This window comes from Ciconia boyciana, chromosome 1 (assembly GCF_034638445.1).
Source record: "Ciconia boyciana chromosome 1, ASM3463844v1, whole genome shotgun sequence".
Taxonomy (NCBI): domain Eukaryota; kingdom Metazoa; phylum Chordata; class Aves; order Ciconiiformes; family Ciconiidae; genus Ciconia; species Ciconia boyciana.
In genome coordinates this window covers 8655110-8680271 of record NC_132934.1, presented here as the reverse complement: position 1 = coordinate 8680271, position 25162 = coordinate 8655110, and the positions used below count along the sequence as shown (strand labels likewise).

The window sequence follows — 25162 nt, the reverse complement described above, 5'->3', positions numbered from 1 at the left end:
GCCCCACAGAAAATATATTTCTCCTTACCCACTCACTCCCCTTACCATGCTGGGGCAGTGGGTTATTTAGGACAGATTCGGTGGAAACAGCACCATCTACTGAGCACCCAATACCCTTCTGGCAGGGACTTCTTGGGGTTGGGGGGTTTTTTGGAGGGGAAGGGTCTGTCTCCACAGCCCAAGCGACTGCTTGCTCAGCTCAAGTTACTGAGCTCCTCAAATCAGTCTGAAGCTTTCCATCCCTGGGATGACTCAAGTTGCTTCTGTCACTTTGCTGTGATTCAAGTCATCTGCTCTGAAGAAACGCCACATAATCCTAGTGATATACAAAAGAAATCGATTCAATCCAAGTATGTACACCAATGTATAAATACACATTTCATCCCCAAAGGTCTTTCTTTTTTTGGGTTCATTCCCAAAGTCTGTGCACGCTATGTTGTGTCCCAGGCTCTCTGTCATGTCTCCATTGCTCATTACTCACTACGAAACAGACTTTGGGGCATGCTGAGGCACGTTTTGGCTGGCTGGCCATGATTTCTTGGGCTCTTACTTGGATGGGACCGCTCGCAGAGAGGGGACCGTAACTCCTACGGAGTGACCGGTGGAAATATCCCCAGGGGACAGGGCTCCAGGCCACGGAAAGGGAGAAGAAACCACGCGGGGAAAGTTAAAGGAAGGCACAGCGGGGAGATCCCTCTTCCACGAAGGGAGGGGTGGCTCTTGCAGGTGAGTGGGGCCGCTCAATAGGACCAACGGCCTCGGCAGGCGTTTGAAAACCGCCCGTGGGCACCCCACGCGTGTTGTCCTTCCCGGGGGAGGGCGGCCTGGGCCCGGCTGCAGCCCCCCGCCGCCCTCCCCGCGCCCCGAGGAGGCAGGGCTCCACGGCCCTCACCTCCGCCTCCCCCCTTTCCCTCGGGATTTCCACCCAGCCAGGCCCCCCCACCCCGGATTTTTCCACGCCTGACAACAAAGGAGGCGGCCGGGCGGCCTCGGCGGTGACTCAGCGGCGGGCCCGCCCCCGGCCCGCCCCGCCGCTCCCCTCAGGCGAGGCCGGGCCGGCTCCGCGCGTGTGGCGGGGCCGTGCCGGCGGGCAGTCAGTCAGTCAGTCAGTCAGTCAGTGAGCGGGCGGCTGCCGGCCTCCCTCCCTCCTCCTCTGCCTCCTCCCGCCGGGCGCCTCGGGGTCTCCCTGCCCTCGTCCCCCGCGCTGCCGGGCGGGGAGAGCCGCCCCGGCGAGGTAGGTTTTGTGTCTCCTCACACAAAGGCGCGGCGGTGGCGGGGTGGGACGGGACGGGACAGCCGGCTGAGGGATGGCGGCTCCCTGTGAGGGTCCGCGGCGTGAGGGAGGGGGGGGTCCTATCACCGCACTCCCTCCCCAGGCTGTCGGGGTGCCGCTGGCGGGAGGGCTGTGCGGGGCGGGAGGCGGTGGCACCCCCGGGCCGTGGGGTTCCCGCATGCGGGAGAGCCCCATCTCTGCTCCTTCATTCGTGAAGGGAAACCCGTCGAGTTAATCGTGGCTCTGCAAAAAAAAAAAGCGGGGGTCGAAGTAGAAGGGTGCCCGGGGGGGGCTGTGGGGAGCAGCGAGGGAGCTGCCGGTCCCGCCGGCCGGGCGCCCGCCGACCCCCGCGGCCGAGCCGTTAGCGGCTTCGCGGGTTCCCCCCTGGTTCGCCGAGGCTGTGTAGCCGCGGGGAGTTTCGGCTTGCCGGTGAGGCAACTTTTATTCTCTGGTGACTTTTTTGCTGCGGTCGGGGCACCCCCACGGCCCCGCGGGGTCTGTGGGCTGCAGCCTGGTGGGGCCGGGGGCGTGTGGTGTTGGATAGGAAGAAGAGGTGGAAAAGGAAAAGCAATTAAAAAAAAAATCAATATTTTATTTCCTATATGTCCTGCCCTGTTAAATGGGAATTCAGAGTAGCTGAACTTCACATGTGCAAAGTGTGGAGGGCGGCTCTTTCCTTACAAATCTTTAAAAAAAGTAAAAGCTGGGAGCACGGCAAGTCCCGAGGACTTGTGCTGTCTCCCTGTGCTTCCATTCCTCCCAGTGCGGTTCTGTTAAAGTTTCCCTCAAGGGCCCCGAGAGTCCAAACGTCCAGATTTTCCTACTCGTTGGGTCGAAAGGCAGTGAAGCTGGCCAGGGTAACTGCATGGATAAATGTCTTTTGGGGGTTCACAAGGGGCAGGGGTGCAATGCCGGAGCTCTGTGTAATTTAACTACTTGTTTGCTTCTTCCGTTTGATTTTTTTTTTTTTTTCATAGTGTAATGAGTTCTGGCATATGTCAGTACTGTGCAAATGCGGTGTGTGGCTGTGGCTGGTGTTGGAGCGGAGTCTGGTCCTGTAAGTTCAGGGCATGCTTGTAGCAAACTGGAGAGAGAGGCAGGAACGTGTGAAGTTCTTGGGTTTCGTTGAGAATTCGCATAGTCAAACAAAAATGCGACAAAATGAGGAAAAGATGCTTCTGTGTGAGCATAATGTGGTCGCTGTGTATAGTTCGTGGTGGGAGTATTGTTGAATAACTCTCTGGCAGCGGTGCTGTTCTGCGTTGTGGTACGTATATGTGTGCGCTAAATCCTGTAGCACCAATGAGGATATTTAACTTTCATTGACTTGGCAGAGAAGTAGGAGCATGCAATAACATTGTTAAAAGTGGGAATAATTGCTTGTGGATCTTGTAGGCAATTTGAGAGGCATTTAAACTTTCTTTAATCTCGCTGTGGTACGAACAGGACGCTGAGAATCTCTTGCTTTATTGATGGTTGTTTTCCTAGCAATATATGGACAGAGAGCGTGTACTATGAATGTGATAGCTGCTTGCTTATTGTCAGCGATATTTGCTCAGGGACAATAAACAATTGTTTACTGGGCTTTATTAAAAAGAACCACAAATGCCCCATACCTCCTAAAACAAAGCCTTTATTGTCTTAAAGCAACTATGGGCCAATTTCATGCTTGGTGTAGTTCCACTGATGTCAGTGGAGTTTTGCCAGGGACAATTTTGGCAGGTGAAGTGTCACTTCTGTTATTCTTGAGCATTTTGGACTCTGAAAAATGTTGCTATTTTGCCTCTAGCACTTAAGTATTGTTAATTATAATGCTATGCTGATGCTTCCCGCAAGTAAGGTGTAGAGGTGGGAGAGTCATCTCATCAGGTCCTCTAAATACTTCCCCGCTTGCTTTCTCCTTTCTGCTTCAGATCTTATATCCCTTAATTTATTCTCTTCCTTCTTTTTCAGTCTTGGCATCTTTTTTTCTCCCTTCAAAATTAAGAAGTTTCTCTGAACTCCAGCTCACCCTTGAGCATTTAAAGGTTTTGAGACTAACTGTATTGAACCGCCCCTACTATACCACTGCACCACTAGGTAAGTGAAGAGCAGCTGCAGTTTGGAGATCTTTCTCGCACATGCACACGTGTCTTCTTTACAAGCTGATTTGTGCGGTGGCTATGGCCACTGCATTTGCTGAAGTGGCAGATTGTTTGACAGTCACGCAGTGAAACAGTCGCGCCTGAGAGGGACTGAGTGAGTAGACCGGGGTGGGGGAGTCACTGAGTTTTGACACAGTGCCATACTTGTGACATTGAGAAACAACTGGTTTTGAGTACACCCCTTCATAACACCAGTAAGGACAGGAAAATCATCTAAAAATTGGAGCAGAAGAAATATTGGGAAAGATAGAAGCAAATACTCTTGTTTACTAACTGTGGAAAGAAGAGTGGAACTGCTTAACCAGCTTTAACAGAACTCTGGCTCCATCAAAGTTTCAAAAAAAAGATTTTATTGAATAAAACTATGTTGTCTTTGTACGCAGTTAACAGTATTAAATACACGTGGCCAACTCTAAGGCTGTTCTGGCACTGTGGTAGTTTTAAACAGAGCAAATTTCAATGCTTAGCTTTGCAGAGTCTCTGCTGAGCTGTTTTTATATCTGACATCTTTGTGCTCTACAACTTAGGATCTATTTGCATCTCATGAGTACACAAAAAGAGCATATCAGACATAACTCACAGCTAATATTGTTCTGACACTTGGAAAAAGCAAGCGTCAAAGAGCAAGATCCATGCACTGTCTAACTTCAGAGGGGAAAAAATGTGCTTAATGATGCTTCTTCACTTCAGTGACCAGTCTGAAGTTTATTCTGGTTTGGCCAAACCTAGCGTGTCCTTGAGTATCAATGGAAGTACGGTTTGCAGCTTAACATAGATGTTACAAAGAGCTTGCAACTCTTCTGTATTTACTTAAAGAGCATGTAAATTGGGGTTTTGATGTTTAACATAATCCAATGGAAGGATTCAGCAGTGTAAAGGGAATTGGTCACATGCTAACATGAACATAGAGGTGCAAATTTGATAGGAAAAACATTTTTTAGGAGAAGGATACATTGTCTGGCTAGAACTAAGTTTCTCAGTGATACTTCCTCTTTCTACATCTTGCATGTTCTTGTCAGGCTTATCTCTGTGTGTGCTTCGTTTATATTAATCCTCTCAAAACTGTGCTGAAGTGGAAAGGTGCTGTGTCTTCCTGCTGTGGGGAAGAGACCTACCCTTTGCTGATGGGGAATACATGTACAACAAAGTAAATGGGTCGTCCGTGACTACACAGGAACTGTGTAGTGGTGCAAGAACTTGAACTCACGTCTCCTGAACTATTGGTTAGTGTTGAAAGAACTTCCCCCGCACGAAGGAGCAGGAGAAGAGAAGAGCGAAGAGAAGAGGCACGGTATGAAAATCAGTTGGGTTACCTGGCTGCGATGCAATGACTGGTCGACTACTCTTCCACCAACAACATGCCTGTTGGTCATTGTTGGACTATGAAAAACAGGAGGGGTTTGTAATGATAAGTGCTTAAACAAAGACATTCAGCACACATAGGAGAGAGAAAAAACAGTAAGGGACATTTGTCTTCTTCTTTCTACACCTGCCTTTAAATAGTGGGTCCTGTTTTTAGAGATGGGTCTCTGGATGGACCTTTGGGGAGGTCCTTTGTCTGGCCCGTTTTACAGTTCCATGTCGGCAGGTGCCAGCAGAAGGGAAGAGAAGGTTGTGCGGAGCCAGGAGGGTTCATAGTGAGACCAGGACTACCTCTGTGACCCCAGCAGCTGGGTGAGGTGATGCAAGTGCAGGTCCCCACCCTGAGAGACCAGGCTCGTGATTCTTTTTAAAGGTGGTTTCTAAAGGGGTGGCTGCTGTTACTTCTGCTATGTACAGACACGTAGCTGCTGTTCTCGCCTGGATGCTCTTCCGCTTCAGGGCTTTGGTGTGAAGGGCTGTGTGTGTCGCATGACAGCGGGGAGCTGCGTGTGGCAATTCTCTTGTGGCAGAAATCTTAGAGGGATTATGTGAGCAGGGAGCACTGGTGTCTGCAAGAAAAGGAAGGATGTGGTCAAACAGAACCTTTTCTTCCCCTTTCTACGTAGCTCGAAAACACCGGAGGGTACCTGCCACCTCCGTGTTTCATCACACTGGGAAAACTGAAGTTTGAAGTAACACTTTTCCTTACAGCACTGTGTTTGGTAGTTGACTGTTATGATTGCAAAGTCTGTCATAGGTTTAACTTTAGTTTCAAAACATGTTTCAAGCTGGCAGCCTACTTCTTGTGTTTAGGCAAACGCTCTAAGTTTTGTGCAATGAAGGGTAGGAAACTCACAGGTGGGAGAGCAGTGTTTCCAAATTATGTCTATAAAAGAATAAGCCACAAAGATTTTGGAGCAGTTGTGTGCAGTGCTCTGTCCACTGGTCTGTATCACACTTCATAATAACATTTGAAATCAGTACTCTATTTTTTTAGCCTGGGTCTATAGCTGAAAGGGCAGGGTTTGTGGTGGCTTGGAGCAGTTTGCTTTCTAGTATAGATCTAGTCTGGCTTGAATTGAGTCTTCAGCAGGTCATCAGCTTGCTTAGATGGGACAAGGATCCTAGTTTCATGGTGAGAGCAGGGAGCACAAATGGAATAACCTTTGCCTTATTTAGCTTTATTTATCCTAGAAGCAAAACTCCTGGATTTGCTTACATTTTTAAAATTTCTTTGGCAACATGAAGCCAGAAGGTTGCCTCTTGTGCAAATACGTGCTCTTCTTCAAAGAGGGGAATAGTGCAGTCATTTAGGAACAGTGGGGCAAATTTATTTCTTTTAGATGAGATCAGTTTCTTTATTTTTTACATTTATACTGCAATTTCAGGCAGTGTATGTGCCTGCAGGATGAACTGTAAAACCTGTTCTGTCCTTTAGCAAATCTCAGCCTCTTACATTTGCTGCCCCTCTGTATGAGCTGCATTAGAGTCCTGTAGAGAACTATCTTTACGATGATGAAGCATGAAACGTGCTCTTGCTGTAAGGGGTGCTTTACTGTCCTGGACAGCAACCTTGCTGCTTGTTGTGGTGGGATGGGTCTTATTTTTTGCCTTGTACCCAGGAATTTTTCACCTTTCCTGTAAGCTGGAGAGCTAAGACCCACAGATGCTTCTGAAGGAGAAACTGCCCTCATGTTTGACTTTGGTTGAAGCAGTCCCTCTGCTTTGCAGTATAGTATATTTTAGGGAGGGGAAACTGAGTCTTGCAACTGTTTGTTATTGTGTAGAGGGGAAACCCACATTAAGCTGCTTTTGCTTACATGAATATTAAGAATTCTCCTGCCCGTCTTGGAAGGGCGTTTAGTTCACCATGCTTGTGCCAGCTGGTGCTAGCTAACTCACCAGGTCTGGTGGCATCTGCTCTGAATGGGAGCCAAACACTGCCAGTCAGAGGTATTTCAATAGCGATGGCATTCAGTGGGTCTTTCGGTGGGTTGGTGAGAGGAGGATGATGATGGGAAATAATAGAATGATTCTTTTCATTCCTTGCCTGTACAGTGAATAGGCATTCATGAGACCTCATGTATATACACAGGCTTTTGTTCTGCTGCTAATAATAAAACAAAGTTCACAGCTCTGAGTAGTCAAGACGATGTGACGAGAAGTGTGTCAAGACCATTCGTGTGTGCATAACTGCACTCCTAATCTAGGCCAGTGCCTGTGCTGGATGCTTCTAAACAAGTTGAAAAGATTTCAGGGGAGCTGGAGTTTATGCTGTCAGATGGGTGAAGTGCACCTCTGGCTGAGCAGAGCGCTTAAGGATGGGGATCAAAATGGATGGTCTTGAGTCGCTTTGCATGTTAATAGGACCATAGAGGAAAAGCTTTACTGTTTAGTACATCTGAAAAGCAAGGAGTTTAGTTTGAACCAAAGGAAATTTTCTTCTTCCTGGCAGGATGAGTTGCTGAGCAGCCCTTCAAATACGTGCACTACTCTGCTCTTTCAACTGAAATACGCCTCTGCTACCTCAGTTTCCTCTTTAGTGTCATTGGGGAAAAAGATGACTTTCTGAGTATTCCACTGCGTTGCTGCTGTGTCCTTCAGACTTGCTGTGGTAGTTGAACTCCTCAGTGCCCTTCAAGGAAGAGGGGATGCCTGGGATTGCCCTGAGATGCAGTTTGGGGCTTGGCTGATGGTAGAGGAAGAAAGGCAATTTTCATCTGAAGCCACTGGGATTTGGGAGGTTTATTTTTGGAGAGAATAGGGAGGATTTTGATTGGGTTGTGATAGTCTTGCATTATATTATGATTTTTTTTTTCATCCTAGAGCTTTTCAAGGTAACTTGTTCTTGAAGATAAGCTATGGCATATAATGCAAGCTGTAATACACGTGTTTAACTCTCATAATACCTGGCACATCACCACTGCCCCCTGAAAACAGTCTGGCAGAAATTTATAGCCAGGTTTGGGTGTCTTAAGAGCATGGAGGAAAGGATGGGGAAAGAGTCATGATGGTTTGGGGATTTTCTTTGGGTGGGAGGTGGTTTTCTGGTATTTCTAAAAGTAAACCAACTTTTTCTTCCAAGCCTTAGAAAGTACCTTTGAGGCCATCCTTCTATATGAAGTGCAGAAGCAAACCGGAGCGCTGTGGATTGTAACCGACTTCACAGTTATGCTGGCAGTAGGTTTCGCAAGGTGAAGAGATGACCTTTCATAGGTGGCTGCTAGGGTAAGGGCGAGCTGTAAGCCTGGCTTGCCTTGCTGCTCTCCCACCCTTCTCCTGCGTCCTTTGCCATAGTGAGCTGCGCAACAACACACTAACTGATCAGAAATGCTCAGGCGCAGGGAGTCTTGTGTAGTCTGGAAGGAAGCCCTGGCTGTGCATGAGGAGGTCCTGTACGTGCTATTTGTTACTACTGTGGGGAGCAGGGTGGCTCTCCAAAGACAGTCTAAGCATGCCCATTACTCTTCATTTACCCATTTCTTCTTTCAAGTACAAGAAGGCTGAACAAATCGTAAACTTCTTACGCAAAATATGAGTGAACATACTCTTCCTTTTTCAGAAAATACCTTAAAAGCTAGCTTTATAATTCAAGAAATTCAATGTCCGTGAAAAGCAGAAAGTATGCATCTCTTGGGGTGAAGCCATATCCCATTGAAAAGATTTACAAAAATATTTTTCTGAAGTTCCAGCAACTAGAAAGCCAGCCTTGAAGCTTGTTACGAAGACTGTAGTTTGTGAATGTTCATGCCAGTCAGTCTGAGGTAGAGGATTTAGTTTAAAAGGCTGAAGCACATGTTACAGATGCCATTGTATCAAAACACTCAGTCTTCTGGGGAAGCTCAAATCTGAGTTCTTGGGCCTGTCTTGCTTTCTCTGTAGTTAGTGACTGATGAAACTGAGCAAAAAGAGGGAGAGCTTGGAGGCATCAACTGGCTGTGTTATATGCTACACCTTTTCCTAATAGTGCAAAAGTGCCGTACCTTCAAAGTTTCCTTTATAAACCCAAGAGTTTACTGAATGTGCAATGACTTTGACTTTTTTGCAATGTAGTATGTAAGCAGAATAAAATAAATTTCCTTGCTTGAGGATGTGAGGACAAGTTAGCACATCAAGTTAGAAAATCTGTGACAACTATTGTTTTGTTTTCCAGTGGCCTGAGGGCCCTTCCTGAGTAGCACTGTCCTAAAGAGACGGTCTCTGCCCTGAGGAATTTACAGTTTAAATAGGGAAGAGGGAGTGAGTGAATGGACATTAGAGACAAAAAGGTGAAGCATTTTTTTTTTATGACACCAGCTCAGTGTTTTTGCAAACCTGAAGTAAAAATTTTTATTGCATCAGAAGTCAGTTTTGCACTGAATGCAGCTGCTTTGCTGGAGACCCATTTTTACTGAAACTTCCAGTGTAGATGTAGCTTTATGTATCTATATAAAGGTGCTTCATCACTCATGTTTATTGCATTACAGGGAAAAATTTTAACACTATAAGCTGCCCTATAGGGATCTATAACTTTCCAGCTAGTTAAGGTCTACTTTTTCTCTGTAGAAGCACTGAAAAGGCATCTCCTCAACCTTGTTACCTGTTTCCAGGTAACTAATAGGATTAACAGATCCAAGACAACATGTTCCTTTAACTAAATGTAATCCATTTGCCAGCTTCAGCCAAAAATTATTTCAGGGAGGAGAAGCACAAGTCTATATAGTGAATCTCATTTTCAAAGAAAACAGGACTTAAAAAAAGTTAGACCAGTACTTTTCACTAGAAAATTTCTGCAATTGATGTCACTTAATGAAAGTGACATTCGTGTTGTGAAATTTTATAGCAGACAACTCTAAAAATGGGGACCAGTTGGAAATGCAGAGTCAGAGATCGGTCTGGTCAGTGATGCTGGTATAGCTTTTTAAAGGAACTGGGTGAAGAACTTCAAAAGAGGGGAAAGTATTTAAATCCTGGGGGACTTCTTGGATGCTGTAGCCATGGGCCATATGGAAACCTAAGTAGCTAAATTTTCTACTCAATTTGTAATTCAGGTATCTGTTTGGTCTCTTCCTAATCCACTACCATGATTTCCTATGGCTAAGTAGTTCTTCCTTTCTTCAAAGCTGTTGCGGGATGACTATAGACAGCATCTGCCGGGGAAAGGCTCTCATTTCTGTTGTGCTGAGGTTGTGGTCTGCTCAGTCTGTGATGTACTTAGCTTTGCACCCAGAAGGATGCCCAGGTTTTATAATGCTATGCTAATTAAGGTCTTGGTGTCTGCCATACAAAATTCGTAATTGCTGAAGTATCCCCATATCGCCTTTCAGTAAAACTGGTTTTTTGGAGCCTTTTTTTTTTTTCTCCCTCAGAACTATGCAAGAAAAAAGACTCTCTAGCTGCTGAAGTACAATGCTGTCACCAGTTTTACTTTCCTGTGTTTCTTTCTGTATTGATGGAAAGCTTTGTTTTAATGCCTAATTCTTTTGACTGCCATCATCTGGTAGCTTACAGGGGGAGGGCTGCATTTGTAATGCCTGTTCTGTGCACTAAAAGGCAAGAGTTTAGTAATGAACTTTAAGGTAGAGGACTGTGTGCTTTCAAAGAACTTATTCCTTCCAACATTGACTGAAATTGAATTATTGAAGAGTCCCATCAAACTGGGCATAGCACGCATTGATAAAATGGTGCTTCATTAAATGACTGCTCTAAGGAATCATTTTGACCCCTTCCTCCCATTTTAGTATTGGATCTTAATCTCTTTATTACAAGTAACATCAGGACTAGTAGAATAAAGTATTGAAGTTTGAGCCAGTGGTGAGTTCACTTACTTCTTTTTTTTATCTTTAATGATTAAGAAGCCTCAGCTGATTTTCTGTTCAGGTTTGATGCTTCACAAGACTTGAGATTCATCTTTATTTTATCTCCAGAATCACACTTTGGTTTAGGGTATTTTTTCTTTCTAATAGGAAGCTGATTAATTGACTGCTAAAACAGCCACAGATGTAGTTAATTTACTTTCTAAGTGCAGATGTTTAGAGTGCTATGGAGTCAGGCAAAGATTGGATTTAGAAAGCACCAGATTACACATACTAGTCAACAAAACATTGAATATCACAGATAACTCATTACTGTAAAAGCAATGAAAGAAGGAGCTCCCATTCCTACTGGGTATTTTCCCCCAGGAAGGGGACTGGAAAAAAATTCTGTACTCTAAAATACAACCATTGAGATTCTTAAGATTAAATGTCTTTGTAATCAATGTACTGTTTCTTTTTTTTTTTTTTAAACCGCCATAGTTAAGATGCCATGAACTCACATTAGAGTATCATGGTTTGCTAAATGGGAGGCTTAGATGCATACTGTAGGGAACAGTATCCCCCAGGAAGGAAAGGATATGAAAACTCAACAAGCCACTTAAAAAAATGACAATCATTCCAGTTAATGTGGTTAAACTAGGTAATTTCTGCTTAGAATTTTATAGAGTCATGGTGTATTTGAAAAACAAACTGTGTCAGTGTAAACAAATCCTGCCAATATCTATTTAAGGTAGATAAATATTTATTATTGTCCTTCTTTTACAGATTGAGCAACAAAGGCTAAATTGACTTGCCTACAGCTATAACTAATTAGTGCAAGGATAGAATTTGAACTTGGGACTTTGAACCAAGAGAAAAACAAACAAGATGAAACATTGCAAACAGAAACATAATGAAAAGATAATACAAACTGTGTGTTTCAAGCATAAACTCAGTACCTCAATAGAGAAATCATCTTCCCATGAAGGCAAGTGGGCAGCCTAAAAAGCTGCTTCTTACTGAAAACAGGATCTGGTTAGACCATGATCATTACCTTACTTGCCAATTTTGTGCATCTTGCATTATCCCCATTAAGCTTGTTGCTTCTGAGAAAATTCCTAAAGACAAATTGGAATTGAAATAAAATTTTCAAATCATTGAAGTTTAAATGAGGAGCATCAGGCAAATTACACTTCATCTTGAAGAGGTCCAACAAAATCATGCTAGATATTTCCTTTGCTTATCTCCCAGATAGATAGATTATTGGTGTGAGTCACCCGAAGCAGTTGTACTAAATGTGGAAAAGTAGCTGACTCAAAGACAAGTGATTGGCATTGTTTTATGGGATGTCACTAACTGTGGTTTCATTAAATTGCAGTTTTCCTTCTGTCCTGGTCAAATGTTAATTTTCATTACAGTTTGGGCTGAACATAGAATAAACATTTCTTTTTTGCTTTTGGTAAGTTCTCTGGATCACAAGGGCCATGACCTTTATTTTTTTTAATGTAAAGGACGATGCATCTTAAAGCACAAAACTCACTTGCTTCTCTAAATTGCATGCTGGAGGGGTGGTAGCACTCACACGGTCACTGCACCACTTTAGTATTTGTGCATTTTGCAAGAACAGTGTGGTCCTGTAACAGAGTTTGGGTGTCGTGTCGTGTCCCACACCCCCCCCCCCCTTTTCTGGAGGTGGAAAGCATTTAATTCATTGTGGTACCTAGTCATTTCAGTCAATGCATTTGCTTCACTGATGAAAATGAAGAGATAGGGAGTTTCTAGTTGCATTCTGTATAAACTTAAGGAATTTCAGACTTTCTTAATGATCATTTCTTGTTTCTAAACATGCTCAGTTAAAAGGCAAAGCAAACTTAGTTTTCTGGACTCTTTAAATGTCTTCTGTAATGGATGCTGTTTGAATTGGATTCCTTTGCCTTAACTGTCTTGTGCTGGTACTCGTGATTCATATGAATGTGAACTATCTAGCACTTGACTAATGGAAAACCTGAAGTAAATAAGTGATAGTGCATGCTAGAGAATCAAAAGGTCCTAGTGAGCTGTGGTGCTCTTTAAAACAATTTAAATATCTTTCTGTAAACCAATATCTTTCTGTAAACCAATTGTTGAATGAAGAGTGGATGAATGGAAGTTTAAAAGCTTGAATCATTAAAGTTTGGGACATTGAAAGCCTAGACTAGATTTAAATGTTAATACTTTGAAGTCCTTAATGGAAGGGGAGAAGAAGAGCATTTTTAAAAGGGCTTTCTTTATCTTTGCCTAGGGTTTATAATTGAATCTAGGACTTGAAGTTTACGGGGTCAGTTTGGCATTGGAGCAGCAGTATTGACGTACTATTCAAATATAGGGTGGTCAGCTTAAATGGTCAGATTTTTCTGTTGTCTTCCTCTCAACTCTCTTAACAATTTAGTCTCTACTGTGAATTGTTTTTTTCTTTTTCTGGTGTGCAAATCTTCTATGTCTCTTTTATGGGAGGCTTGAATTTACAGTGCAGTTCCTCTCCCCTTCACCTGAGTAGGGTTTGTTAAGAATATAAAACTTTTCATCCAGAGCCAGCTGTTTTGAAGCTGAAAACATAACTTCAGAAGTTAAAGGCCCTCAGCTGAAATCCGGCTAAGGTGTACACATATGTGGGCACTAAATCAAAGCAAGCTGCTTCGCAGCTGTTACTCGTGGTGGCACCAGGCTTTCTCTCCTCCCAGCCCCATTCTGGACTCCATGTGTTGCCTTTCATAGGCAGGGTGTAATGCACCGAGCAAAGCTGCGTGGCTCGGTACAGACATGTATGTATCTTCCAGAGCCAAATGATGATATTGGACTGCAGTTGGTTCTCTGCCTGATTCTGCTCTAGGCATGGACAAAATAAGCAAGAGAAGTAAAGGCAAAGTAGACAGTTAAGTGGAAAGACTTTTAGTGATATGACTTGTCCTCAACTGAATAACTGGCCTGGGATTAAACTGTGTTTATTCTCATTTCAGCAGGGTTAGACCTTGTTGCATTATCACGTATATGGCAATTTGTTAATTGTTTCTTTTTTGTTCTAAAGTGAAAGATGCTTTAGACTATAGGTGTCAATTATGTAATTGGCAAATGACAGGAAATTTGTAAAATGACCGGAAGTGGTTCTTGCAACAATCTGAAATTTCAATCATATTAATCACAATGATGGTGTGTTTTTCCTAATAGAAGAGGTCCTTGTACTTAAAGCTGGAGTTGTTTGGGGTTTGGGGGCTTTTTTGTTTGTTTTTGGTTTTTTACTTTTTCTTAAACGTGCCACAGAAGCCAGAGGCATCCTACAAGACACCCACTTTCAGAAGGAATGCAGGCACGTAGGTACATTAGAGTGAACCTTTTCATCATCATCATGTTGGATAAATTTTGACCTGATCTCTGAATTGGGGAACAAAATGGGTCAGATTGTGGTATTAGACTGGAAAGAAAATGAAATGTGAGATTTAAAAAAAAAAAAAGAAAAATTGTGGAATATCTGTTTGTACCATATGTATTTCTGCTACAAACTGAAGCTGTAAACTTTCTAGCTGATCTGCACGAGATAAGCTTGCATGAATGTTTCACACCAGCATCACAAGCTCCAACTCCTCTGTGCTGCAAAACTAAATCCCTGTTGTCATCCAGTTCACATGTAGTCAGTGTGGGGATCCTCCAGTTTTGCCTTCAATAAACCTTGGTTTTGTTTTCCTGACAGTTCATTTCCTGTTGATCCAAATTCTTCAAGTTATTTGGTTTTGGTTTTGTGTGGTTTGTTTTTTTTTTTAACATGCTTCCAAGGGCTGTTACTTGCAACTGTTGTCTAGCAGCACTAGTATGAGCCCTGTCAGAGCCTGGCTGGAGTCCTTCATTATTCAGGCACCAGTTTATATGAAATTTAGGGGAGCTTTGTCTCTTGGAGGCTTCAAACCCTTTAAAAATTTGGCTGAAATCAGCCAAAATTTATGAAGAGGGGTGTGAGTGCACACTTAAATTATCATATAAGAAATCTAAGAAGGTCATTTAACTTAAATGCCTGACCTGGTCCTATATTTGCTTCTTGGTTATGAAATACTCTTTCTGGATGTGTTTTTGCAGCTTAGCTTTGCACCAGGGGAACTCCCTGTGATGGCTCTTGTAGCCCAGCTCTTGCAGTCTGGTTTTCCTAGAGCCATGCTAATTTAACTAAGATGTGGCCATCAGAATAGCGTCCTAGATTCTTCCTACTTCGTGTCTAAATGCTTTACAACGTGGTTGCTACCTTTTTAGAAATCCCCTTGTGCAAGCAAACCACAACGATTTCCTTCAGCTTTATTTAACTGTCATTTGGTGGGTAGCCGAGAAGAGGAATAGTAGATATGCTTTCATTCTTGCTAACTTTCTGACCAATGAACCACATGAAAATTTTGCAGAGCTGAACACGGGGGGGAAAAAACCCTATGTATTTCAGTCCCTTCATTTGGTTACAACTATAAAGGTGTAATGTTCATTTATCACTTCCTTCTAGAAGCTTTTTGTAACTGAATGAGCTATTCCTGTAATTCAATATGTGCATTGGAAAGTCTTGAAAATTAGAACGGATAGGAAACTCTTGTTATTTCAAATTGTTATGTATTTGTAAACTGGCTTCAGGCCTTTGATTTGAAAGACTAAGCATCAAATTCAACATACTGCTGGGTTGTATCACAGAAAGATAAAACGTGGTTTTACATGAAGTGGAAACTTAGTCACAGTAGTATGAAACTCAGTAAGCCCACAGTGAATATAGATTGGCTTTTTTTTTTTTGACAGTCAAGGATCATATCGTAAAGCAATTTCTTCATATCAGTGGCCTGTCACATCATGTAGGATCAGTCATTGTTTAAATAGGAAATACTTATTAAGGAAAGCTGCCACAGACCTGAGCTTACGTTCTAGCTGTATTATCTCTGCTGGCCAATAACCACATGTTTTATCTGGTATTCTTCCCAGTGCATGAACATGCCTAGTGAGTAACACATGAAAAACAAATATAACAAGGGTTGATACATTTGGCCAGCTTGCAGAGTATAAGGATCTTATTATTTTTTCCTACTTCCTGCCTTTGGTTTTTTATTTGAAACTTACCTTTTTAATGCAGCACTTCCCCTTCACAGCCTAGGCAAGGTTCTTTCCCATTTCATCTGCATGTTAGTCTTTCTATGGGGATGGCTATGTTGAATGATGAATTAGGTTTTTATTTAATTTATTTTAGCAGTAGCTTTTTTATTTGGATCTTGCAGGAAGTTACATAGTTATTTTTTCTTAATTTTTTTTTGTTGTTGTTCATAAAAGGAAGGCTAAGGACCACATTCTGCTTGGGGGGGAAAAATGAAGGATGTCAGAAGTGTACCACTTACTGCTATCAATAAAACTTTAATTAACTAAATGCTCTGTCTGGCCTCTTGCCCATGTAATAAATAAAAATCGGAGAGGCTCTCCTAAGTCATTATTACCTGTTATCAAAAATACTTAATGTTTCCAATTTACATTTCCATCCCACAGTAAAGCTGAAGAAAAATTGGCTGGCAACTCTCTATATGCAAAGAAGTCTTTGTTATCCAGGTTACACAGTTCCCTACATTTGCATGCTTGCACTGGTGTCCTAAAGAGTCACTTTTATCAAGCCAATCTGTATTTAAAATCACCTTTGTATATATAAAAAGTATGGATCCCGCAGCTTGTAAGGTCTGCCCAGGGTTGTCTTGATTTACCACAATATGTGGGATGCCACCTGCAGAATTCCTTAGAGAGGAAAATTCCTGTTCAGTGAAGCCTGTGCCTTGCCTCCTCCTATACCATTAACCTGGTTCCTGTTGATGCGAGGTCTTTCTGCAAGTGCTGCTCAACCCAGTAAGTCAGGATTTAAACCGTCTGAGCAGGTATTGGGCAGCTGGGCTTCCAGGGCAGCTGGGCTTCCAACGCAGATGGCGGATCGGCTCGCCTTCCCCAGGAGGAATGAACCCCCCTGCTCCAAACCTGTGGGGGGTTTTTGGTAGTTCTCACCTTTTTTTGGTGGAGACCAGTAATGGCCTGCCCAGCTCTCCAGAAGGGCATGATCCGGTATCAATGCTGCTTGCAAGTGGTTGTCCGTTAGGTGCAGTTACAGTGATGAGTAATGAGGAGGGAAACAACAAATCAGACTGCCTTCCTTTTTGTTCCTGAATCTCCTGTTTTTTATCTCTAATCTTCAGGCTCAGCCAATGAGGTTTAACTGCAGATCCTAATGCCGAGCTGATTACGTGCAGATCTGCGGGTGAAATGTTAAGCTGTCAGAAGGGAGACTTGCCGTGCTGCCTGAGATGAAGCTGTGTCTTGTTAGATCCCCATCAGGCAGATCGCATGCTACTGTGTCCTTCCAGAGCCCAGCTGTCGGAGCCAAAGTCGCAGTGGTCCCCGGGCACCATCCCGTACCGCACAAGGGGAGAGCGCAGGGGCAGCATCTGCACTGTGCTTTGAGTGCGGCTGTGACACCGCATTCCTGTCGGCTGCAGGTTTGGCATGCCTCTTCCCCAGTCTTCCTCCTGTGGGCCAGTGCTGGGGGATTGTGGGGCCCTCTCTCCACAGGGTCACACGCATCACCTGCTGCAGGAACCGCTGGGACTGTGCTCAGGTGGCCCTTGCACAGTGTGGGTGCTGGCAGCCAGGGATGAACTCCAGGCAGCATTACCCACTGCTGAGCCTGGCCTGAGCTTGCTCCTTGGTTGGCCATTTCCCATAAATTGCAGACACTGTCAGAGAGTCTCCTGGCTCGGCTTTTCTTTGGTGCCGTTGTTGCAAGATTGCATTTTTAGTAGCTGCTTTTCACTATTGAAGAAGTCATTTTGCTGTGAATCAGAACTGACTTATAAGAAGTGCATGTGGAGGATGACTCCCTAAGCCAGCGTGTCTCTCCCAGACGCCTAAAGCAGTTGAGGCTTACTGCATGTTAGCTGTCCTGAGCTGCCTTACAACTTCTCCATGTCCCAGAGGGGGGTTTGCCACAGCTGATAGCAGCCTCTTATGACAGCCAGCAAAGGGTGGGGGAAAGGAAACATCATCCTGAAATCCCATTCCCTACAGATTGAGAGCCCTGGCAACCATGAAGTGGGATTCTCTGTTCAGAGCTGGGACTTCCCAGGGCTGCTCCTTGGGACACAGGAAAATACATCATTTTCTTCCAGCCCATTTTCTTCATTTCCTGGTTCACCACTCAAGTTAAATTTCCTTTTAAGTGCTGTTTACATTTGCAGCTTTAAAAATGTGGGAAAGGCGCTCTCATGGCAGGCTGTAATATAGTGCTAGTAATTATTTCAGAGATGGCCTCTGCGTTGCCTCTTGCCCTCTCATCTGTCATCAGCTCCCTCCTGTGTTTTGTGAAGTTTTTGCTTCGCTGCTGACTGTGGCACAGCAAAAAGTGAGCTCATACAGAGCTCAAATTACTGTTGAACCAGTTCGGATCTGTTTAATGGAAACCTTCCTTCTCCAAACCCTTTTGCACTCATTTTACTTAAGTCATAAAACTTCTTCTGTTTGAACTTTATGAAAACAAACCAAAACCCTCTTCTGTGTTAGTTACAAAACATTTTGGTTCCTTTCCCTGTTTTTGTTTCGTATTATTTACTTAACTGCTGCTGGAGTAGTGTCTTGGGGTAAAAAGACACTGCTTCTTAGCCAAACAATTTAAATTTTTCATAAAGGGAGATATATAACCAAACTCTTTGTGAAAGGAGTTAAACATCCATTCCAGCTCAAGCTTTAAATAGGAAGCATGGATCATATAAAAAGCCAGGAAAATTTGGACATGATAGAGTATGGATGCGATAATACTTTTCAGCAGCTGTGGAAATAAAGGAAAATGTCTGACTGGTTCTGGCAAAAGCTCGCATAAATTTATAACTTAGGGTGTATGCACGTGATCTCATGAGACAGAGTGAATTTTTGCAACCACATGTAACACTGAGAGGTATGCGAGCATCAACCCGTATTTACAAAATCCTGCAGTAAGTGTCTTTTCAATTTTTTATTTTTTATTTTTTTGTGAGGCAGAGATATACCAGGATCTATTGTAGACCTTGTTAAGTAAATTCTATGTCTCCTTTTGTATTCTTGTTTTGCTTTTTGGCTTTCTGTGCTACTGGCTAATCTGTTAGTGATGCTTAAGTTTAAAGGGACCTCAGTTGCACAGTCATTCATGTGGGGGAAAAAAAAAGTAAAAATGTATATACTTCTGAGTTTTTCCCTGAACTCTGTATGTTTCCTCTGGTTTTTGAGGTGGCGTGCTATTATCTTAAGTTATTTTGGCAGGTTGTGAAAAGCTTTTTAAAATGGTCAGCCTTGCATTTATGCAAGAAAAGCTTTGGTATCTTCTACCTTCAGAATTTAAGTGAAGCCACGATCACTGCATAATCATTTGGGTATGGTTCTCTCCAGTTGCTGTGTTTGACTTTTACAAGGAACTGTACATATTTTTAAAAAAATTAATAAGAAATAATAAGATATTTTAGCCCTACAGACCCAGTTCTCTGTGCACATTCAGTAAATGACTCTTACTGAGATCAATGGCTTCCTGTGTTTTATTAGCATGCCAGTTTCAGCTGGTCCTCTAATCTCACATTTCTTTTTATAACTATTTTATAAGGAGAAGGACCCAATTAAACCAGTTCAGGTTTCTCTGTTAGTGCTGTTATCCTTGCTCTCATCGTAACATGCCTGTCGCGGCTGTCCATCTGCCATGCTTCGCAGGCCTCTGGCGTGTCCCCCTGCCACTTCTGCATTTGTGCCAAAAGCTCCTACAGTCACTTATGCAGCCGTACCTTTTTGACCATCTCTGCCTCCTTTTATTCTGATGTGTACGCAAAAGCACACAATCCTACGTTTGCTTTGCATTTTTTAGCCAACAGAGGCCGAGATTACAAAGCGGTTCCACCTCTCTGTGCAGGACTGCACTAGACACTGAAACCTCCCAAGGTGGAGCTGTGTGCCCCTCGCATCCCCTGTGCAATCGCTGACTCCTGTGCCAGCCCTCCAGAGCAGGGCTGATGTAGGGAGGTGGGAAAAGGGGAGGGGGAAAGCGGGTGGCAGCTGCTGTAGGGCCATTAGGACAGCTTTTGCTATCTGATCTAGCAGCCAGGTGGTTTCTGTTGTTGCCAGTAAAGGTGAGGATACAAGGTAGGCAGGAAAGAGGGGCCATCCTATATCTGCAGCAGCCAATGCTGCAAAACCAAATGCAGGTAGCCAGGCTGTAGCAGGAAGAAAAGGAAGATTTTAGCTCTTGGGGCAGTGTGCCTCTCGAAGAATCATTTTCCACTTCTCCAGGGAAGAATAATGCAGGTGAGGAGCAGAGCCTGAAGACTTTCTGCTGGACGTAAGTCTGACATGAACCTGATCCTGCTCTGGGTGCGTGGTGTGTGGTAAAGCAGCACTGCTGCAGTCTTCACTGCTCTGCTATTTAACTGGGAACTCAATGAGGTATGGAAGCATCCACTACCTTTGTGCCTTTGTGTTACTGTACAAGCATCCTACCAGTGTTGTGATACAGGAGTGAGTCTTGTCCAAGATCAGGTCAGAGGAGTGTACTTTAGATTCTCTATTGGGGATATAAGACTGAAACACTAACTGTAAATTCAAGATTGGCAAAGATGGTTTCAGGACGGAATGTCCCATGATTTTGGTTTGTCTGCTTTGAGATCTTCGAGTACTTTGTTGAATGTATATATGGGGGTAGGTCTTTAGGATTGTGTAGATCGAAACATTAATTTAAACTGGATTAGAAATATATAAAAGTAATGGGGAAAAAAATCTTATTTACAAGTAAGTTTAAAATAAATGTGTCGTTTAGCCATAATGAAATATTCAGTCTAACTCAACCTCCTGTACCTCCCTGATCTAATCACCTTAAGGCTTCCCCCCCTGCCTCGAAAATTTGTGACCTGTTGAAACTTACTGGTTGAGAGGTTGGAACCAGGTTTTTTTTGAAAAACAAGCAAAATTTGACAGTAGTTTTTCTGTCAAATTTGGAGATATTTTCTTGATTTTTTTTTTATTTCATTCAATGAATTCAGTAACTAGTTATTTCAATTCAATAAGTAGTTATTCCAAAGCTGAGAAAGTGATGAAGGATCAGGAATATGATTGAGAAAGAAAAGGATAACTCTACTAGTTCTAAATGGTCCTGGAATCAGGACCAAAAATGATCAAATTGCTAACTTTAGATAATAATTAGTTTTATAAACTTGATCTATAAACAAATTCTCTGTTCCACTTTGTGCTCAGCTTGGTTCAGGTGATTTTATCTAAGTAAAAATCAGTTTCACTTTGGTTTTGTGAACTTACTCTGCCTTCACTTATATCTTTTAATGCAACCTTGATAGGAATAACAGCTGAAAATGTGTTCACTTAGAACATTAGAACTGAGTCATTTTCCACGTGTAATAGAATTTGAGTAAGTGTGTGTTATATGCGATCAATTAGTGGTGTAATTTATCTGCCTCTTCAGCAAACAAAAGGCTCATGTTACAGCAAACCTTATGCAGAGAATATCTGAAATGTAGAAAATGCTACAAATATTTAACAATCAAGATTACTTCTTAAATAATTTTCATTTTTAGCATCTGTTCATTTCTACAATACAAATCAACACCAGTGTTTTCTCCTCTGTGTTGTTGAATCCTTTTTAGCTGAAGTGAAAAATGGAGGCATGGGACTTTTTTGAGCCTGCGTATACTTTGCTCTTGATGTAAAACGTTGAAACCCACAGACTGCAAGCTTTGGATATGCAGAAGTTGCCCCTGGCTGTGCAAGAAGATATTTAGATGTGCAGATCATGAAGAACCTTTGTGGTCTTTCAAGAAAGGACTACCTTGGTTAAAAACAAGTTTAAAAATTGAAGCTTGCTACGATTTCTTTCTAAATCTAATGGATGCCTGGATAAAGGGAATTGGTCATAAGAAAGAAGTCTTAAAATTGGTTTGAATTAGATTTCAAAGGTGAGGGTTATGTTGGTCATTTAAAACTTTGGATTTCTCACCACCACCGCAGTCAATAAATGGCAATCTAACATAAGGTTCTGGGAAGATACAGTCTGGTCTGTAAAGGGCCTTATGCAAGTTAAAACAGATTCCGTTTGGGATCATATTTAGCATCTGTGGCTGGTGATGGAGTAGTACATGAGAGGAGATGACTTGTTCTCACCGGCACGGGATGTTTGTAGATTCAGCTGATATGGAGCCATTATTTATGCATGTTTTGGCTAGTCCTTCAATGCTGAGTTGGAGAACGTAGGTCAGCTGCACCAGTGAGGCTCTGATTTCTGAAAGAAGATTGCCGATCCTATCCCAGTGCCTCTTTCTGGTACCCTTTGGGCTTTCGGAGTGCCATTTGGAAGGCTTCATTAACAGTCTGCTTCCTGGCTCCCTTCTGCACAGAAGACTATTAGTCATCTGATATTCATTTGCCTAAGGGCAGCCACGCAAAAGTTTAAGCATAAAGGCTGGCACCTCTAAGGGAAGCAGAAGGGATGTTTCCTTGAGTCTGTGCTTCCTCGCCTCATCTCCAGCCAGCATCCTGCAGTGCGTGCAAGACGCATGGGCAGGAAAGGGACCTACTTCTGCACAGTCTTCTGTTTCAGTCACTATGACCCTCTCGTGCCTTTTTGGCTCGCTGGAGGAAAACACATGCTTCTTTGCGTGATTGCTCAGTAAATAAAGACAATAGGTATCAAGTACGTTACATTCTTCCAAGTCTGTAACAATTTCCTCACCACCACCTTTACTATTAATTCGAATATTTGATATTGACAAAATCACAGTAGATTAAATAGCATTTTCAATTCCAACTCGATGTGATTGTTGTAATTGTTGCCAGGCAGTATCTGAAGACATTTCTATCTAAATACAAAACATAACCGATGGGAGAGGGAAGAAGAGACTGCTAATGAGATTATGAAGTAAAATATTGATGAATGACATTCTCTATTGTGGAGACTGGGGAAGGAGGAGAGCAATTTATGCAAAGGAATAAGAAGAGACCTTGGTTTGCATATTCATTATGGATTAAAATTTATAGCTTAAACAATGGGATTTAATCTGTTAGCTGAATTAGGGTTTTATAGTTAAAGTATGTGGAATAGACTGAATTGGGGATAAATATTCAAAAAGTATTTAAACCAGAAGCAGGAAGAGGAAGGGAGAGAAGTAGGAAACAATTGGGCTCTCTCTGAGGCTAGGACTTGTGTATCCAGCTGAGGGTTTGTTTGTTTTTTCCAGTCATGTTGATTATTGAATATTGATTTTTCTCTTAAAGAAAAAAACCAATGCAAGGTATGAGTGTTTTTCTGGGAATAACAGAAAACAGCAACATATTTTTTCTGTACATAGTTTAGGTTATCATGCTGCTTCCCATGTCTCACATGTATGGAAAAGTGCCATTGTAAATGCAAACAGAAGTTTGTTTAAGAAGCAGAAACTTCTAATCAAAATCTGATGTATATTTAATACAGTTGATCACAGGAGTCAAGCTGAAAATTAAATATAACAGTATAAAGTGTTTCAAAGCCATGTGTCATACGCGAAGGGCAGTGAATCCCTGCAATTTGTCTGGCATTTTAGGTGATTAAATAAACAACAGAGATGTGTTTACTACATTGCAGCTATACCCAAAATAGAAAACTATATTAGAAAACTTAGACTGAAAATAAATAAATATTACTTTAAGGCATGGGAGAAGAGGCCTTACTGTGTACCAGAGCTTCAAGGACACACAGGGCTGCCGTCAGGATACCAGCATAGGTCTGTTGGCTGTCCTGCTGTTGAATGTTGTAGTCCATGTATAAACTTCATAGTGACTGGATAAAAGAGCAAGTGGAGAGGGGAGAGGGAGAATCACACATTTATGCAAAAAGCATCATCTTTTAACTCTCAGAGTTTTAATGTGTTATTTTCAGTGTTGTGTCAGGTCAGTGCTATAACCACCTGATGGTTTCTTCAAGAGTTTATACAGACCTATGTTAATCCCGTCTAGCACTACCCATCTAGCTGAAGTGTTTCTGTCTTCCTTTATAGTCGGCAAGAAAAATGCTTTTAGAGGGTGATTCAGAGTGAAGCTGAACCTCCAGAGGGTGGTAGCTCTTCAGCAACTGCAGTGAACTGGGGTGACTGGTCTAGACCAGGTGGGAAGAATTCACATATATTCCATCTGCTGTTCGGTGAAGTTCCCAGAATGGCTTTGGATAGAGCTCTCAATTGCCCTTTGAGGACATAGAATGCATCCTTTTTTTCTCCTTTTAAGCCCTTTGAAAGGTAGTTAATAATACACAGGCCTTCTCCTCTGAGAAGTTAAGGATCACTGACAGACAAATTACCAGGGTTATTGAAGGAAAACATATTTTAATTTGCTTTTCAATTTAAAACAACAGAATACTTCAGCATCTATAGCACCCACCTTCTGTTAAATTGTTTCACATTGAAGAGCTTTCACTGAGGGTAAGTTTTCTTTTGTTTTACATGGTCCACACTTCATTTTGGTTCTTGAATTCTGCATATGGCTGCTCCCTATGATGGCATTTTTGCAAAGGACTTGTGCATATTCCTGTTGTTTCTCACATGCATCCTTCTGTGCAGGCTTTGGATGGGGGAATGAAACCATTTAATGCCTTAGTAAAGGGTTTTTTCTCTACTTAAGAGTAAATCAGTCTGTATTTTAAAAAACATTTGCACAGTGATGGCCCCTATTAAGCATAAAATGCTTCTATGATATCCATTGGAATGAATATCCATGAATAAAAAATGAACTACTGAATCAATACTATTACTTTTCATTCTCTTCTTTCTTAGACTTGCCTGTTGCTTTTATTCTCTTTATTAGCTTTCCATGATGGTGGAGTTTTCCTTTCAAAAGAGGCAACATGGCCCTGTTATTCTCCATTGCTTTATTTCATTTGCAGTGCACACAGTAATGTGATAGGGAAGTTGGGAGTTATAATTTCAGAACTGTGCATGCAGATTGTTTGTCTTTAAAACATCCTCCTTTTTTTCTTTTTTCTTTTTTTTTTCTTTTTTCCCCTTACTTCTGCTTGAGTCTTTTTCCATGTCAGCTCTTCCCTGTTACCTCTTCTTATTGTTTCGTTTTATGGTATGTTGTACATACTCTGTGAACACAAAGTAAATTGACAGCCTCTGAATCAGAGGCTATTACAGCATTTTCCTGATTAGATGAGATCTCCTGGCTCTCACTTATATAAATCTTAAATAATCCAGAGCACTTTAGCTGTAAGTATAGTTTTTATACTAAAACTTACCCTGTGTTAAATTCCTGGAGATCTTTGTCTTTATAACAGCAGTCCTCATCAGGATTATTAACCTAGGGTTATTAACTTTCAGATGTTCACTAAGGCCAAGTCTTGTTCACTTCTCCTCAGTATTCTTTTACTGATTTAATAAAATAGCATCATTATATCTTTGTTACACCTGGCCTGGACTTGTCTCTTGTGTGCAGAGGGTAGTGGTGATTTACTGTCTTAATTTCAAAATTTCCAAATTTTATGTGAAGTACAGTGGCCAGCATTCATTGAAGCTGATAAACCTTCCCCAAAGGAAGGCTAGTTTGAT

General features: G+C 42.3%; 1 protein-coding gene across 4 annotated transcripts in view; it reads left to right on the top strand.

The window, feature by feature from the left end:
- The first annotated feature begins 612 nt into the window (after positions 1-612).
- FAM107B (family with sequence similarity 107 member B) overlaps positions 613-25162 on the top strand; it is a 65117-nt gene continuing 40567 nt past the window's right edge. The window contains exons 1-2 of one of the 4 annotated variants that reach the window (XM_072858236.1): positions 1040-1234; positions 3227-3352. The gene's annotated coding sequence lies outside the window, so the exon portion shown is untranslated. Of the gene's footprint in view, positions 727-1039; positions 1235-3226; positions 3353-16809; positions 17072-25162 lie in introns of those variants that run through there. The other 3 variants (XM_072858227.1, XM_072858210.1, XM_072858217.1) reach the window with 3 other exon arrangements.